Source organism: Pezoporus occidentalis, unplaced genomic scaffold (genome assembly GCF_034315485.1).
Source record: "Pezoporus occidentalis ecotype Australia unplaced genomic scaffold, CSIRO_AGI_Poc_V1 ctg39, whole genome shotgun sequence".
In the NCBI taxonomy this organism is placed as follows: Eukaryota; Metazoa; Chordata; class Aves; order Psittaciformes; family Psittacidae; genus Pezoporus; species Pezoporus occidentalis.
The window spans coordinates 2,226,292-2,245,020 of record NW_026915713.1 but is presented as its reverse complement, the minus strand read 5'-3'; the positions used below and the strand labels follow the sequence as shown (position 1 = coordinate 2,245,020).

The window sequence follows — 18,729 nt, the reverse complement described above, 5'->3', positions numbered from 1 at the left end:
AACTGTTCACAACAGTGATGACAGTCATGGAGGACGGTGTCACTGTGGTTATGTGCAAAACTGGAAGGAGGCACAAAGGTTACTGACATCCTCCAAAGGCTCCAAACACAGGGAGACAATTAATAGCACAGTAAGGGTTGCAGTGTTACAGAAGGCATCAAGTACAGCGAGCCCTAGTAGGACTCATTTTCAAATGTGCAATCACATTTGCTAAAGCTATAGCTGAGTGAGTGTACAGAGAGCCATAAATACCTGGAACTACAAAAGGCACAGGTGGGCTAGAAGGAAATTTATAGAAAATGTGTTTGTGAACACATTGACTGAGTCAGATTCACATTTCAGTCCCCTCAAATTTGTCTCAGCTTTTTCACTTGCAAACATTTGGATGGTTGGTTTCTATGCATGCAGGTGATCCTTTTGTTCCTAGGAGAACATGTAAGTATGTGCAATTTTATGAATTTACATGGTATTCTCAGTATTCACGCATCTGTGTGCATTTCTGCTAAATGTTGGTTCATTTCTGTCATACACCCATACACACATACATGCTGTTCACAGTATCACAGTATGCTAGAGATTGGAAGGGACCTCAAAAGATCATCTAGTCCAATCCCCCTGCCAGAGCAGGAACACCTAGATAATGTTACACAGGAATGTGTCCAGGCGGGCTTTGAATGTCTCACAGGAATGTGTCCAGGCGGGCTTTGAATGTCTCCAGGGAAGGAGACTCCACAACCTCCCTGGGCAGCCTGTTCCAGTGTTCCGTCACCCTCACTGAGAAGAAGTTCCTGTTATGTGAGTATATTTAATGGCAGGGATATAAAAACACACACACAGTCTCTCCCCTTTTCTACTTAGCTTTTCCTATTGCTCCTATCAAAAGTCCTAAGATGGGTATTCTCTATAAAAAAATTACCATTTCATATAATTACTGGATGTATAAGCATGGTACAGTCTATAAACACATTAAATGAGACAGGTCTTTCTGCAAAGAGTTGATATGTTAATTAAAGTCAGTAAATGAAAACATTTAAATTAAAAAAAATTAAAAGACAAAATATTATTTCACAGTCCCACTCTGCTGATAAATTTTGTTTTAATCAATCAAAAAAGTGGGTGAACAAAAATGGTCAGGAAAAGGAGGAGGGCAGGGAAAAGGGAACTAATATAAGGTGACATGGTTAGTTTAAACATGTGCATATGACAGTTGAGTAAACCATCAGGCAATTATATCTCACTAGAGTACCTAATTAATTTATGATAGCTCCATATAGATATATTATATCATATCCCACATTTTAAAGGCATCTAAAGCAGTAGGTGTGGAAGGAGAACAACATCGAAGGGACTGCAAATTGATGCCATCACAACAGGTTGATGGATAGATTCAATTAATCAGTAAGTAATTTCTAAGAGTTCTGCAGGAATTTATTTACCAGACACTTACATTGTTTATTTTGCTCTCTGGAGGCTATGTGTACTGTCATTTTTCTTCATTATTCTTCTTGTTTCATCCATCAATTTCTGACAAATATTTTCATGCCGATATCTGGCATGTTATCCATGTAAATTGTCCACATTTACTGATTTGAAGCAATACCTTCAAGCTTCCAGTAGCCAAGAATTTTTGCTTATTTCCCTGGGGTCCTGAGAAATACTAGCCATCCATAATTAATATGAAGACATGTTTTCCATTTAATCTTTGCTTTCACTGTCTGCTCAACATGACAGGAATGTAAGGTGTTGTCTAGCATAATATGTGAAAACCTGCTTAAATTTTAGACAGAAATCTACTATGCAAAACATTCTGAACACTGTTGATGCTAAATAAGAAAAGTGTTCCATCTTTGGTTTGGCCTTATCTTTTGTAGTTCAAATCCAGGAAAACAATGCAAGAATGTTTTGAGAATGTCAGCATTTTGACTATGTCTTCCATAGGATTAGATAACTTTTCTATTTTAATATTGTCATAGTATGTGCTTCTAAGTCAATAAATAGATCAAATCACAGATTACACAATGGCAGATACTGGGCAGGACAGAGGTCCATAAAGGATGAAGAGCAGAAACAGAAAGGAAACAATGCTTTGAAAGTGCTGAAACTCATTTAGACAAAAATTTTTATTTGAAACTACCAGAAACACTGACCTCTAAGGAAAAAAAAAGGAAAGCAAAAAACCCCACCTAGTTCTCATGTTCATTTCATACATATACTCAGCATGTGTGTGAATTTCAGGCATCTTCAGCACTGGCCAAAATCTGACCCCACTTTTAGGTGGCTAGAAAAAACTTCTTGGGAAAAGTAAAATATCCCAGTCCCAGCAACAAAAGCTGCATCATGTGACAGCCTTCACCAGTGGATTTAGAAAACTCCACCCTGTCTATTAAACTGGAGAGCATCAGAGGGATGGAGGCAAATAAATAAATAAATAAAGCAACATTTAAAGACTAATGAAGATACTGGCAAAGTGAAATTATGGTACAAGTCAGATTATAATCAAAAGTTTGTGGTGCAAAGTTAATGGTGGGGAGAGTGGCAAAACCAAGGATGTCAGAGGAAACCATGTAAGCATGACTGAGGGATTGGGCCCTATACCACCTACTCCAGCTGACTTAGAGGAGTATCAGTGCCTGGACTGTATGAACGATGATGCTGTGCTGTTCCTTGTGTCTGCAAAGATGTTCTGGGATCAAGAAAGGCAGCACATGGTCACATTGCAGGTGGTGGTAACATGCAGGCAATGATTTCAGAGAGCCATATAACATATAGCCAGCACCATTTGCTTCTATCTTCCCATTTTTCTCTGTCCATCAGTTTTGTTCTCTTGGGGTTGTTTCCAATCATGCAAATGGTTGCTGGAATTCTTGTTATTAGCTTTGATATTATTTTTTTAATATTTTGTATCAACAATCAAAAACTATTTCCTTCTTCCTAGCAAGTGTGAAAATTGCACCCCCTAAAAAAAAATGGGTTGTAGCCTTAGGTACAAAATTTTTAGTTCTATCCCCAGGTCTGGCTTTTAATAGACAGATGGAGCCAGACAATTCTCAGTGGTACTCAGTGATAGGACCAGAGGCAATGGGAACACACAGAGAAACACTGTAGTTTCCTCTGAATATCAGAGAACGTTTCTATTATGAGAGTGATCAACCCAGAGAGGTTGTGGGGTCTCCATCCTTGGAGGCAATCAAACCCTATCATCTGGACATCATGCTGGGCAACCTATGTGAGGTTGCCCTGCTTGAGCAGGGGGCGGGGTTGGACTAAATTATAACCAGAGGCACCTCCCAGCCATTCTCTGATTCTGTGATTCACCTGTCATTTAAGCTACAATTCTTTCCCAATGGAAATATTCCTAGCATCTCAAGAGTATGCAAAAATCTTGCTTTTTGAGCTGAGGGAGTCTCTGAATTTACGTTTGTAGTAAAAATAAAAGTTGCATGTATTAAAAAAAAAAAAAAAAAAACAGAAAAAATATCAGTTTCAAAAATGTATCGGTTATTATTTTTCCCTTCTTTGAGTCCTGCAGTTGGCTACCTGGATAAAATCCCAGCTCCATTAAGGTCAGTAGGAATTTTGCTGTTTGTTTCAGTGAGAATTCAGGATCTCACTTTTTGCATTTAAGATGCCTGAATATTTGCTTTGCTTGAAAAACAAAAACCTACAGCAATTATCCTCAATAATTTTTAAATGCTCTACAAAAATTCTGATTTTTTCCCCTTTCATGCTTAGCATTTGTGAAATGCATGGTCTGGTGACCATATCTACACTCATTTGTGCTGACCTACATAACTCGCTCATTGCCATAATTGTGCCAGTAAAATCTTTTTATCCTTCCCACTATTCTGCGTATTTCATTTCATGTGAATGAATATCACTCCAGGGGATTGGCGCCCTGGGAGACTTTGTGCAAAACATGAGTATTAAGGATAAATCAGAAGATATTTGCATATCTGTTTGGCCAATGTGATAGTAGGAATCTGCTACATGACCTCTTTTCCCTTAAATATTAGTTGTAACCTACAATTCTCAGTGTATTTCATGTCCTTCTAGCTTCTTGCTCAATTGCACAGCTTTCTTCAGACTTGCCAAGCTTTCTATTGAGCAGACTAATTCAGCAGCAGGGAAATTTTTGCACATAAACAGAAAGATAAAGCATAAGCTCAAAAGATGGGCCAGTAATGCCCCGTGCTTTTGGAAATCCAGTACTTTTGCCAAAAGCATCACTCATTCTGGAGTTTTTCCTGTGCAAAAATGCCTCTTGTTCATTAATTCACAGCCTGAAAAGTAGTTCCTGATAACTCTGTCCAAGTGAGACCCCCCAACCCTGGCAGCCCTGATATGTCCAACTGCTTAGTCTGCTCCATGAAAGAAAATCTATGAGAAACCAGCACCGTGTCTTCAGGCCCGTTCTCCTGAGCTTGTCTTTCTCATGCCTGGACACTTGAGACTGTTGCCCCACGACAGCCTCAGTTCTTATGGGCATGTTGGGTAACTAACTAATCTGTACATCTGGTGAGTTCCAATTAAAACTAAGCAGGGTCTCTATGTCCTTAGTGTCAAAGCAGCCAGTATGTCAGTGGTGCTGCGCCACCTGAGCAGGAACAGCTCTGGTCACACGTTTAGCGAAGAAGTCCTTCAAGCAGGGGCAGCCAGGAAGGGCAGCAAGATCTACCTCCCTTCTCCCTGCTCCCTGCTCCTGCCAGAGCCCCAAACACTCACACCCTGCCCCAGCTCCACCACCAGCAGTACCCAGAGGTGACCAATGGTACCGTCCAAGAGGTCACATCCTCTTGGCACCAGTGGGAAAAACAAGTCTGGATTGTCAGGAATCTCTTCCCAAGTCTCTGTTTTAACTCAGAGCATGCCTTTCATGTAGAAGAAGCAGTCAGACTTTTGTCTGGTTCTAGCTCTTTATATTTGAAGTGGCAAAGCTCTCCCTTGCTTCACTCCTCTGAGACTTTGCACTTGCTAGAGAGTTAGTTCAGTTAGAGGAGGGAGTTTTGGCAAGTAAGGACAACACTCCAAAACTTTTGCATTAGGAAAGCTACAACTCAGGTGCACTTCTGAAAATAAACTTTAGGAGAAAAAGGATAAATCACTATTTGAAACTGAACATACTCAACCTCTTTTATGGATGTGAAAACATCCCGAATCACGTGCATAATTACTTGGTGCCATTACTTTTATTAATGCTTACTGATGTGCTTATTTGCTTTACTTATTACTATTTTATAGTTTGCCATTTCAGTAGAGTACTTTTTACATCTAGAGAAATCAAAGGAAATAGCAGGAAAAATTGACATGAAGGTGTTATATGCCACCAGAGGACTGCTGGGTTAACCATCAGGACCAATCTCAAAAACCATCCCCAACCTCAGACTTACAGACCATTTACACTAAAAAAAGCCTTCTCAGTCCTGAAAGCCACCTGAATTATGGCCAGAAGTTCTGTTTAACTCACGCTGTCAAATTCTGTTTAACTGGGTTGACTGGTCACACCCCCAGCTCATCTTCCAGAACTATCACCTTTGCTGTAGCTTATTCTCTTAAGGGCTCCATCCTTGTGAAATGGAAGTTCATCATTCAGTTCTTGTCCCTGAATTATTCCTATTCTGCACTTCAGTTTTCATCTCCATTGTCCATAACAGAACCTGGAGAAACAGACCAGATGGATTCATAGAAGGACCTGCTGGCAAGTAAAACTACAGGACTTTCTGGAGAAATACAGACAGGGAAGGGGCCTTGAGGCTGATGCTTCTCAAACGTTACAGGGCTGTTTGAAGTTGTAAAGAACTGGACCCAGCAACCTTAGCTGTCCCTTCAAGCATCTTGTTTCTGTGATGTCCATGAGGAGAGATAACCTCAAGCCAGGTTCCCAGTTTCACTAAAATTCAGAGGATCTTAAACTCTTTTCGGGTGTTTAGCTTAGGTGTTTCTGAAAGCCCCACTAATGTTTATTTTGATTTTCAAATTCCTCTGAAACAGAACAAAAGGACCTTTGAAAATCAGTTCTCTGTGATTAGACCCTACGGACAGGTACACTTCACTCATCAAGCTAAATAAATTCAGTAATTTGATTCAGCCCTTGAGTTTCAGGGCTCCACATGTATTACACCCTGCTAATTTCCCTGAGATTTTTCACAGCTTGTATGGAGAGAGAAATAAAGATTTCATCCACATCTGTACTGATATTTTTATTTTGCCACTGGTGACTTTTGCCTGAGCTCCCGATATAAAGGATGCGTGTCAGTAATAACAAAAATAGATGATCTGCAACAGCCCTCGCACTGTGACAGTTTGTACAATACTTGGTTGCCCTCTAACTCCATCACTTCAGAATCTTCTCCACTACCATCCGTCCTAAACAACGGGGAGAGGCTTCTTGCTAGAAAATGTATTTTTTTTAAAGTACCTCTCTGGAGGTACAACTCTGCCTTGAGAAAAATGCTGTTAGCCCTTCCCGTGTGTCAGAGTGGAAGTTGCTACTACTTATAACTAAGATCCTGTCAGTTGCCTGCATTTACTGCTAATTCTCTTTAAGATCCTGAAGAAAGTGAGCAAACACATTAACAGGAATGTGCCAGGAACAAGTCACTATAATTGCCTTTCTGGCTTTCTAAAACCTGCTGTTGGCTTACAGCAGTCGCAGACTCATGCCAGAGCCCAGAAAACAACTGGAATGGGCACGGGTAGCCTGATCCAGGCCAGCACCTGTCTCAAAACAGGCACATCCATAGCTGGTGACCACTGTGATAGCTGACGATTTTTTTTGATGCACTTGGAGCACACTGGAGGTTTGGACAACAGAGGAAAATATCTGTCACTCAGGCTTTTTTATCTGAGAAGTTAAGGCGGAAAAAAACCCTTAAGTGAAATGGGATGTGCATTAAAGTGTTGTGATGGCCTCCCTGGGGGTTTCGATATCTTTGCTAGGATCCAAAAGGCCAGAAATCTTTCTGCTGAGATGCCTAGGTACAGGTAAAGTTGATGTTTCTACAGAGCCAAGTCTTCCCCAAGGACCATTTCTGCAAGCCTGGGCACACAGGATACATATGTAAACCCTTTCCAGTTTACACATGTAAATTTCATGTGAAATAATAATCATGTTCATTTCTGGGACCCTCTCATACCTCTCTGGAAGTGTAAATGGGCCTTCAGAGGGGTGAAAGTGTAAAACACACCCATATGAAGGCTCCTGCACTTGTTAAAAGGAGCACAAAGGGAGATTAGTGAAAACAAGATGCTGGTCCAATGCTGACTGCTGAGTACCCACCTTCTTCAGAGCTTTTTACTGCTATCCATAAATAACAACAGGTGCAGTAGATGATTTCTTTTTCTTCTAAAACACACAGCAATGTCTATTTGGCAAGAATTTGAAAGATGGGATTTCTCAAGCCAAATGCAACCATAAAACTGTGCTGCCAGGTGCTGGAGAGCAGCAGCTCTTTTGCCTTCATCAGTGTTTGATACCATTCATATTCCTGCACAGAGGGCAAGAAAATTAGGGAAGGGGAGAAGAGCAGAGAAGATTAACAAACAGTGAAGAATTCAGTATATTCAGTAAAAGCTTAATGAGAGAATCCCATGGTAACCATCAGGCTTTGGCTTTTGTGCACAGCTCCCTGCAGAAATGCCACCAGCACGTGTGGTCTGCTGCTGACACTTTCTGTTAAAGAGAGAAAAATTGTGAGGTCTGGATTACTCACAGGCTTGGCAATGGGAAACAAAGCTAGGGGCATGGCTCATGCATGTGAGCATGGGACATGTACCTTGGCGTCCTGGAGAAGATGATCTCAAGGTATCAGGTAGCCATAGTAGAGTATAGGTAATTAAAATGGAAGATAGTGAGCTTAAACTACTTTTAAAGCAAAAGGATTTTTTTCTTTTTCAAAGAAGGCTTGCCAACTTTTGCAGCATCAAAATTTTAAAAAATTACTTCAGAATCTGTCAACATTTTTTATTGCATATATAGTGGGGGCTTTTTTCAAGTAATAGGTGCCATTTAATATCAGGTACCAAGTCACTGAATAGCTTTCTGGACTAAAAGTCCAGAGTTCTTTCTCTTATTTTCTCATCTTGAACAGACTATCTTCACCCTGACTTCCATCCAGATTCATACCAGGCTTTGGTCTTAACTTTGCTGAAAAGAATAGGTATCAACGGTGTTGCAAAGGAACAAATTATGAACCCACACAGCAACAGGCTCAAAGGTCTTCTTCCAAATCCCCTTGCTGTGACAGCTGACAATCTTGCTGACCTTCCTACTGCACTGTCCTCTGGGACTGGGATCAGACTAGCCTGAAATCAATGTAACACGCTTTCAAAATAATAAAGACTTAAAAAGCATTATGTTATCATCAACTCATGCTTGGACCATGTTTATAGCAACCCAGAAACACTATTGACGGGTCACCTACTATGCTTCTTTTGAAAAAGTAGCACTATAAAAACCTAACATCATGAATTACTGCAATACAACTGTATTCCACCACACTCTGTTACAAATATGAAATCTACAGATGCCAGCCCTCGCATTGCTGTGGGTGAACTGTGGTGGCACATATTACATGGGAAGTTGGAGAGTCTCACTGCAGAACCTGGGAGTTCTGGGCACTCTGTCACTGAGGAATTTGCTCTCCTTGCACATCCCTGATTGGTTTGCAAGTGTGAGTTACACCAGTGAGTCATGCTGTCAGCCAGTAGTAATATTAGGTGTCAGAATTAATACAAAGCTTGTGTCTTAGGCCATCTCCGTGTCTCCCTGTTGCATGCTCCTCCAAAGCCTCTGGCTGATAGCAAGGGATATCTCTAGCCACCAGCCTGGCAGCCTGTGTTACCAATTCTTATTGGTTAGAAGAGAAGTGCCCTGGATAAAACCAGCATCTTCCAGGGACTTTTCCAAACCTGAAAAGTAAAATGTTTAATATTTATCAAGACAGCCTGAAATAGGTCCTGAAATGGGAGAAAACATAATGTTAAATTAGAGATATTTACTCTAGAAAAGATGGGAAAAAGTCAGGAAAATATTGGCTTTGGAAGTAAATACAAAGAAATAAAATGGCAGCACACCTTAAAACCGCTTCATCTCCTAGCTGAGTCTTGGGCTGGTTTGTCCAATTTGCTCAGCTTGCAAAGCTGACATGACAGTTTCATCCTCATCAGAATTAAGGACTAATTCCTTAGACCAACCTCTCTTGGGTATTGTATTTCTAAATAAGACCCTAAGCGGATGTAAAAAATCTGACACTATATCTTCTTATTCACGAAGAATTCCTTGGACTCGAAATGCACCTCTTCCCTCATCCCATCACCTGTAATTTTGGTACCAGCTCTGAAGTTTCTTATAATGAAGTCATCTGTCACACGTAAACTTCTAATATGCAACAGAACTTCAGAAACCCAGTGAGAAATAGCCACAGGCAACCTGCTCCCAGTGTCCCTGCTTAGTCAGGGATTGGACTTGCCCATCTCCAGAGATGCCTTCCTACCTCAGCCATTCTATGATTCAGGAAAATGTGTCTTCTTTCTGGGCAGCAGCAGGTATCCTTGTCAGGCAGTAAACAGAACTGTTCATGTAAGACTAGCATCACCCATCTTACAAACACAGGGTCTATATACTTTTCTGTTACATAATTTTGAACATACAAAATTGTAAAAAACGCACTGTGCTAGAATCACTACTTGTGGAAGATTTAAATAAGAATGCAGCTCAGTACCTGCCTTGAATGAACAAATGGTGATGGGAAACAATTCAAGCTTAAAGGCAGCAAGGTGTCTGGAATAGACAGTATCAAAAATCCTGCCTGTGAGATCTGGAGGACCTTATCACAAAGATAAGTTGCTAGATCTTAAGCTCCTGTGTATGCTAACTTTTCCTATACACACTAAGGAGGCGGCTGGTGCTGTTACACTTCTTTCTTTAGAAGGATACCTGAAGGCACATCAACAGCTAAACAAGGAAGACAAGTGCTAGAAAGGAGATGTAGGCATAGCAGAGGAAGACCCCGAAAGAGTGAAGATGTTTCAGAGCAGGTGGAGAACCAGGTGAGTATGTTTCATACCAAAATAGAGCCTGGTCAGGTTTTACAAGATTCAACTATGAGCTGCCTTACTGCTTATCCAGATGCAAGTGGACAAAACTTTTGTTTCAGCTGATGTGATAGTGAAGTTCACTCCTACCATATGTAACAAATGCACTGGACATTGCACTTAGGAAGCTTGCTGTGTCGAGTACATGTCTCATAAGTAAATGCATCTTTGGAACCTGAGCTAAAGCTCTGTATATATGCTTTCATAGAGAAGACAAAGCTTAAGGAAAGCACAAGGTCTGAATCAGGGTTAGGATGCTAGGAATTAATATGGTTAACCCATGGAGGGGAGGCACCTCAGCAGATGCTGTTATAGGCCCCCTGACTTTTCAGCTCATACTTTCTCCCACATAAGTATCAAGGTCTGTTCTGCATATTCCTGTGCATTGCCACTACATCAGCCATGGAGTGTGTAGGCTGTGAACTGTGTTGTCTGTTTTCTCCCAGAGGTAGGTGGCTTGCTGGAAATCACCTTCCACATGTCACAGGACTTGTGTGGTCACCAGCTGCCGTGCTCATACTGATACAAGCAGCTCCTAAGCTTCTGCAATTTCACCAGTGAGGAATACCTCCTTTGGAGTTCCCAAACTCCAGCCCAGGGTGTTCAGTTATCTCAGTGGAGTGGCACTGACCCTTGCAATCCTGTTTCGGAAGAGATTTTGTGTACTGCCATTTTATCATGAACAGTATTTCAACTTTTTCCCCCTCTGTTCATTCAGCTGTTTTGTTTCACCCCAATGTGAGGTTTTGGAAATGAAAAAACAGTCTTTTCACAGGGGTTACAGCTTTGTGCTGTCTCCTTTCTAGAGCCTGTGAAGATGAAATAGTTGATTTCAGACATGCATTTTAGCAGCTTAATAAACAAATCACCAGCACTCCTGACCAACTTGAACAGAGTCTGATTGGTGATTTTTGCATCCTTCAGCCAGTCCCTGGGACAGTGGGCAGTGCTGGTGGCTGGATTTGCCTCTAATTCTCCGTGTGTGCCTGCAGGTAAATAAAATGCCAGTGCCTTGAAATTTTTCAGAAGTGCCCTGTGGTTCTTTCAATGAAGTGAGGTCATTATTGCTACTTTAGATGGTGAACATCACCTTTGTGTCACCCCACCCCGAGATCAGCAATGCATTGTCTACCGGAGCTACTTCAAAAATGTTTTTGTAATAATAATCTAGTATGCGCTTAAGGGTATCCTCCAGATCAGTTATCCACAGCTCCTGGGCTCTCTAAAGTGCATTATCTGCTAGTATATGAGCTTCTGCTTCTGCCTCTAGAATATAATGGACTTTCCATAATGAAAGTATCTATTAATTGATTCATGCGGATTAGCTTGTTCAAATGTTTCAGACGTTGCTGTACACATTTTATTGTCATACGAAAGAAAAAGATACAAATCGTCTGCATGTCCTAACCATATCTAGTCTTTCACACACATTTGGGACCAGTGAAGTATGTTTGATCCTCAGACTTCCCGTAACATCATTGTCAGATCCATAAATCTTTTCTGATGCCTGGAAGGAGTTTCCTTCAGTGTCACTGCTTTCTTTCCTTTCATTTTCCAGGTTAGCTTTGGGGTTTTATACTGCAGAAGTCCTGACAGGCCAGGAGAACTGGGTTTTGGGCAAGCCATCCTGACCTAATCTTTTAAAAGAAGATTCTTCATATTAATGATACTTTCCCTCAGAATTTCTGCTCCATTTTTTTGCAGACACCAATACATGTTGCTACAGGAACTTCTCTTCTGGGCTTGTATTTCACTTTGAAGTTCTGCCTTTGTAGGTTTCTGATCATGTGCAAAGTCTAGGTGGTGAAGAAGCTCAAGATTTGTCAAAAATATCCCCTAGGCTTTGTGATCTATTTTAGCTATACTGTGCAGTATGTGCTGATATCCAGTGACAGCGGTAAATTCTTTTCTATTTGAGTACAGTTTTGTGTGATAGTTCCACAGTCTCAATCCTTATGCCCCTAAAATGTCTCCTGCAAAATACTGTTTTGTCCACTATTTACAGCATATTCACCTTTTCAGTGTTGTGACCTGAATTTCTAGGAACATACCCTGGCACTCATCCAGTGACTTTGTTGCTGCCGTTTATTGTGGTTTAGAAATAATACAGTCCCACATTCTAAAAGTTCTCATCAAATTTTCCCAATAAGCTGTGCTTTTTATTTTGGGCTTCATAAGAAGGATTTGTTTTCATCTGTGCTGGGTAAACCATCATGATTATTATGGATTCTGATTTTTCCACCAAGAAGTTAGAGATTTGAAAATGCTTTATTGTTTTTGCTTTGTTTGAACAAATCTAGAGATATTTTTTTCCAATGTCTGATCAAAGTAACTCACACAACACCAATTTTTATTTTGTTATGTTTCAGTTTTAGATGGCACTCCATCTTAGAGTAGTGCTATTAGGTTTATGTTGAGTGTCTCTATACACTAGATTGTCAAGAGCAAGGACTCCTACTCCATCTAATATTTCACTGTACCCCTTCTGGGCTTGTGCAGTTGCTACATGAATATACCAGAAGTCATATTCTGGAAAAGCCATCATGTAGACAGACAAGTGGGGGTACTTTGAGACCTTCTTTGTCCAATCTGACACAATGTCCAGAAGCAGACTGCAATTGCTGAAGAGGGCATGTAAGAGATGTCCTCTAGGGTGGTTAGACTGTAGCCAAGCTGTATAGAGGAGGAAAAGACAAGTGAGACACTTGTCTCAGGAGTCATGTCCTGTGTGATGGCACAAAAAAAAAGAAGACTGAGAGCTGCACAGTAGCTCAGGCTCAGCAGAGACAGTCTCTTTATTACCAATACTTGATTTTTGTAGCTACAGAAGGCCCATGCTCACTTACCTCACACTAGTGACAGTAATCTCAGTGCTGAGGTTTTCCCCTTTTTCAGTTATGCTCAGCCATATGTCGCTGTCCCCCTGTCACTAATTGCAGTCATTATGGCACATGTGTTAGTCACACTGCATTTGGAAGTAGTTGAATTGTCAAGAGTATGTGAGGCATCAGGTATCGTTAAACACACCAGGAAAAGCTTCCTCTAACTTTTGTACTAGTTCGTAGGAATCCCGTAGACTTTAAAATTGATATCATGCTTCCTGATGCTAAAGAAAATGCTCTTAGGAGTGGCTCTGCTGTCACAGCTATCACACAGGCATCAAGATTTGCCCAAATACTTGTATCTAAAACTGCATTTTCCCACTATATCTCCATGACATTATCAGATATAAACTGTATGAATGTTATGACTTAGACTCAACATTCCAAGTTGTTCTGCCTATTCTGGAAGAGCAGGTCAGTTAACATAACCCTGTCAGGTGACATATAAGTGCATTTCCTCACACTGCATTGCAGCAAAAATGAAAGTGGCTGCACTGTTGCTAAATTCTCCATCTGTGCTCTGCAAGGACCTGGATTTTTTCCTGTCCCTGTGTCATGCAGAATGCTTTGCTCTTACACACTTCATGAATATCCCTAGCTGTCCTCCTCTATTGCCTCTTCCACCTTCCAGAAAAGAATGAGTTTGGGCTGGCAGATGCCCTGAAATCCTAGACAAATTGTTACTGTCCACACACAGAGTCACACACTGTCCACTCTGTCTCATCCTTAGAGCAAGTCCAACATAACCAAAGTGCATTAAAACCACTGGTAATATGCTGTCCAATAGATCTGCAGACACATTGCAAATCTGGGCAACCAGCGCATGCACAGCCGTTGCACAGCACATGCACAATCTGTCAGGTGCTTGCTGCTGATATATTGCATTTGTATGCTTCTTGTCTGGGGACTTTTGATCAGGAGGATGCAAGGTCTCTAGCAAACAGCAAATTTATCTGGTCTTGGAACATCAACCATTTGGCAAGAAGTACTGCTTGGGGCATTTTTTCTTTGAACAATGTGGTCTGGCAGACACTGCATGCTTCCTGTGACTGTGCTCTGCCACATGCTTTCCTTCAACTGTTGTGTTGTTGATGTTGCCTTCATATTTCTTTTTTTTTTTTTTTCGTTTCTACATCTGGTTACTGGCTATACAGCTCTTCATCATACACATTTCATGAATGATTCTTATGACACAGGAAGTCATCTTTGGCTCCTTTCCTGTCTTTCTCTGTTCATATATTCATTGTGTCCTTCCCTGCCTGAACTTGCTCTCCTCTCTTAGAGATGTTTCATCTGACTACTGAAGCTGTTGTCACTTTGTTCCTTTTATATATATTTTCCCATTTAAATTCATCTGATGCTTGAGAACCACTTCTTTTGCATATCTCTTGACCCTATCTCTTAAGTTCTTCCAGTAAGTCTTTTTGCATCACCTTCAGATTATTCCTTTCTATTTCCTATAGAAAATATTACCTTGCCTGTATCTGACAAACAATTGGTCTCCTTTCTCATGGTTCAATTCTGCTCTGTCACTAGCACTTGTCTTGATGTACTCTAACTAGACTTTTCTCTCATCAGTACCTTTGTAGTTTCCACCATCCTAACCCTTAAGTTTTGCATACACACCTCCAAACTTGGCATCAAGTCATTCCTTTTCTTCCACCAAACCCTGCCTAAAATACTTAATCTTAGTCCTAAAGGTCTAGTCATGAATAGCTAATTAGATTCTCCTTTTTTTTTAAGGGAAAAAAAAACCAAACCAAATCAACCCGTGTCTTCTGCCTTATGTAGGTATCACCTTATGTTATTGTCATTCTTCCTTCTCCTTGACTGCACTACTTTTCATTTGTGCCAGTTTTAGTCTCTGCACTCTTTCAAAATATTTCTGTAAGGAAGCATTATGATTTGTACTGGTGGAATTATAGAAAAATCAAAATGACCTACCTGTGTGCACATGACATTTCCAAAAGACCACAATTTAGTGAAATGAATATGTAATTTAACCAACATTAGGCTAAGTCAGTTCTCTCTGAACAGGACTTTTGGTCCCTGACAAATTTCAATTCTTAAATACAGTGGAAGAGAAGCTCAAACTTTATGTCAAAACCATTTATTCTCAGTGAACTTATCATAGCTACACTGATGCTCTACCACTAGTTCAAGCACCAGTTCAGGAGCAGCCATGTTTCCAGAAAGCCTCATGAAGCAAATTCCAGATTCTCTCAGAACAACTTATTAGGAAGCGTGAAAGCGTGAACTGAGTAACTCAACTCTGGAGTATGCTATTTGCTGTTAGGATGATTTAATGGCAGGGAAATAGCTCAGATTTCCCTGTAACTGTGGTAATACAGTCCTCACAGCTGATTACCAGGTTGTCATCTTTAATGAAGTTGAAAACATGCTGACAATTCAGTAATGTTTTCTTTTCAGCTGTACAAATGCTGTGGCAACAGATTACAGCTGGATTGTAAGTACTTAACAACAGCATTCTAAAAAGAAAAGAATAATTGGGATGAGAGATGGAAAGAGAGAAAAACACAGAAATAAATTAATTTAATGAAAAAGAAATGCTTTCATTACTTTAAAATTAAGAACTACAACAGCAGAAAAACTAGTCCACAATACATTCTCCTTACAGTTTTATGTACCAATTTTAAAGCTGTCTTTCTGCCAGATGAAAAAAAATGAACTTCTGCAAACTGTAACTGTTAAATAGAACAAAACCCAAACACTTCACTGGATGTATTTTGCATAAATGTTGCCATTATTCCGAGTTCCAGCATAACCCAGCATACTCTGTTTTATTATGGTGGTGTGAGCTTTGGAGATCAGAAAGTCTGTCTTGAGGTCAAAAATTTTTATGACTACAAACACAAACCTCAGCTCTGATTTACAGTAGAAATTTAAAACCAAAATATATTTAAATCTATTTCCTGATTTCATGGATGCTTTTTCACCTCAGAAGGCTGTATAAAAAAGTTCAGTGAGGGATACAAAGTAAAAACAGCATCTACACGAAAAGATTTTGGAAATATCTGCAGAAATAGTGTGAATGTGTGTTTGCTTGTATATGAGTACGCATGTTGCAGGGCAAAGAGAGTCAACTGCTGAGAGAACTGTAGATGACCTGTTGATCAAGAGTACAATTCATCCCTCATCTCAGTGCTGTCCAATATCCGGCCAGATCTCTCAAAAAGCTTGCAAAATGAAGAAACTTATATCTTGAGCATGGAACAGGATATATATCCACAGTCTCTATTCCAACTCCTGGTATAATATACAGATTTTGTCTACAGGAAGGCTTAGGATACCTACACCAGTTTCTCCACCCCTGCTTTCCTGGTCCCTTGATGATGCCACTGACCAGGAAGCAGGTACAGCTACCTTTTCCCAGAACTTCCTAGACCACTTTTACAAGCACTGATCTGAATTGAGGATAGAAAGTGTTCTTGGAAGCAGATAAATAGCTCTACAAAGAATATATGGCATGTTTGCCTCATGTGGAAGACATCATTCATTCCAGTAGGTGAGAAAAAATTACCTACAAAATATTACTACATGCCTCTCCTGTCTAAGCTGCTTGGAGTAACTGCCACGCTGTGCATAAGCAGTTTCTATAAGGGCACAAAAAAATTTCAGTGCAGCTGTCCAGCCAAGTATGCATCATATTAACAGGTTTAATGAGGTTTTACATCAACAGTACCATGGAAAATACAGTAGAATCCTCCATTCCTTTCTGGGCTGTTAGAGTGCAATAAAGAATGAAATAACTGGTTGCAATAGCAAATGTTTTCCAGGATGAAGAGAATGGTCAATTTAGAACACAAATGCAAGCAGAATACAATACAGAAGGCACTTGATTAATGCTTTGTATATAAAAGTTAACAGAATTTTCTATGCTGTATTTCCCATTTTCTGTTTAATCGTAAAGTATATTTACAGCAGAAAGCTAAATATTCTCCTTCCATCCAACCAAGCTACCAGGAAAATTACTATGCAAGTCGAGTTTAAAGTTCTGGCATGCTGCTATTTGCTATGAATTATATACAGTCTTACTATCTGACACCGTGTAAACAACTATTTTAAAATCAACATCAGCAGTAAATACATTTAATTACCGGAAGACCCACTACAGTTGCTTTGCTTAGTGTCAAGAAGTTTGATTTGCAAAAGAAACAGTTGGTGCTTATCTGTAGTTCTATTTGGCAGGAGAAGACAGGCCGCTATTTCAAGACCTGTTCATCAGTTTTATATCGGATTTATTCAATCACTTGGATATCATGGGAGCAAGAAGAGGGCTTTCTTAGGCTTTTCTGAATCAACCATCTAGATAGCAAGCACAGGCGAACGCAGGACATGCTGGCTCAGTGCCACCACACCAACAGCCTCCAGAAGAACAGCTCCTGTAAGCTCTGTACTGGCAGCAGCAGCAGCCAGTGGCCAAAAGGGCTGGGAGCTCAGTGCTGGTAAGGAACAGCCACAGCCACCTTCATGCCCAGGGTCACCTCACAACCAGCTTTAATCACCCAGTCACCTCTTTGTTTCTGGCTAAAGAGAAGATATTTGAGCATGAGTTCACAGGCAAGTTCAAACTTAGGCTGCTGGGCTTACAGTGCAACGCCACGTTTGGTCGAGTACATGCATTTGCAAGTTGCAAAATAACTAGGATGAGAGTTTGTTCTTTTAGGAGTAATCCAAGAGCCTGCTTACAAATGTAACATGTTCAGGTACTTTGAAATTAGTATCAGGAATACTCTGTCCCAGAATACATTATTGAGCAATGGTTCCCCTGCTATTTTATGCAAGCTTACTCTACAGTCTAATACAGCCTTTGGAGAATTCTGTATTTAAAAGGTTTTGGCATATATCAGTTGGAAAGAGCTGACATGCTATGTTGCAGCTCAGGTTAAGTAATGCAAATCAGTCAGATCTGTGACCAAACAGATCTCTGTCATACTCCTTGGTTCTGCATGATTTCTGAATTTTCACGGCATTTTGCACACATTCATAAGCAAACTGTCCATATTGCAACCTGAACAAAGGCTACGTAGTTGTGATCTTCTGGTACTTCAGCAGATTTGTCTCCCTCAGCTCCTGTCTGCCTGCAGAATCATCTGAGACATGTGCATAGTTCATTTTTGCAGCCTGTGATAATTTTTAGCCTGCTTACCTGAGAAAATAAGGTTTAAGAAGTTCTGCAGCCTAAGTGCAAACTTCTGGCCAGAGGGGGAGAGATCACAGTTTTAGGCAAGCTCTGTAAAGGTGGGTTTTGGGCAGGAGGCATTTCTAGATAGACAGCTGGTAGGCTTGAAAAGAAATTGAGGGAGTGGCTAATATCACCTTTAATTTGGCATCTGCAATGAAGACAGACACTAAAAACAGGTTTCATGAGTGCTCAGAGAACAACATCTTGGGTCTCCATCACTTCAGGCATTATGTGGTGCCTGAAGGATACAGCTGGAGGCATTGTGATTTGTTGTAAAATATGTTGTATAAGTTTTGTGTATTTCCAAAGTTTTAGTTTGCATATTTATTTCAGTAAAAAGTTGTTGAGGACATTGTTTCTCAAAGATTCTTTACAGCAGTAGCTTGACAAGATGCTCATACCATGAGGAAGAACAACCTGACTGTAACTGTACCTAGACTGAGCTTGTGAGATCTTCGAAGCAGCAGTTTTGCTGTCTGCCACCAATCATGGTTCTCTCCCAGCTGTGGTGCTTCCCGCTTTCCTGTGTCCCACTGATTGAGCTTTAAA

The 18,729-nt window shown here is 40.4% G+C and overlaps 1 long non-coding RNA gene across 1 annotated transcript in view; it reads right to left on the bottom strand.

Moving 5' to 3' along the window:
* Window positions 1-4,733: 4,733 nt before the first annotated feature.
* The window catches only part of LOC134170711 (uncharacterized), a 43,308-nt gene continuing 29,312 nt past the window's right edge, over window positions 4,734-18,729 (bottom strand). Inside the window, exons 3-4 of the long non-coding RNA XR_009967341.1 lie at window positions 7,277-7,484; window positions 4,734-5,654 (exon numbers count right to left, since the gene is read on the bottom strand). This is a non-coding gene — a long non-coding RNA (uncharacterized LOC134170711). The remainder of the gene's footprint in view (window positions 5,655-7,276; window positions 7,485-18,729) is intronic.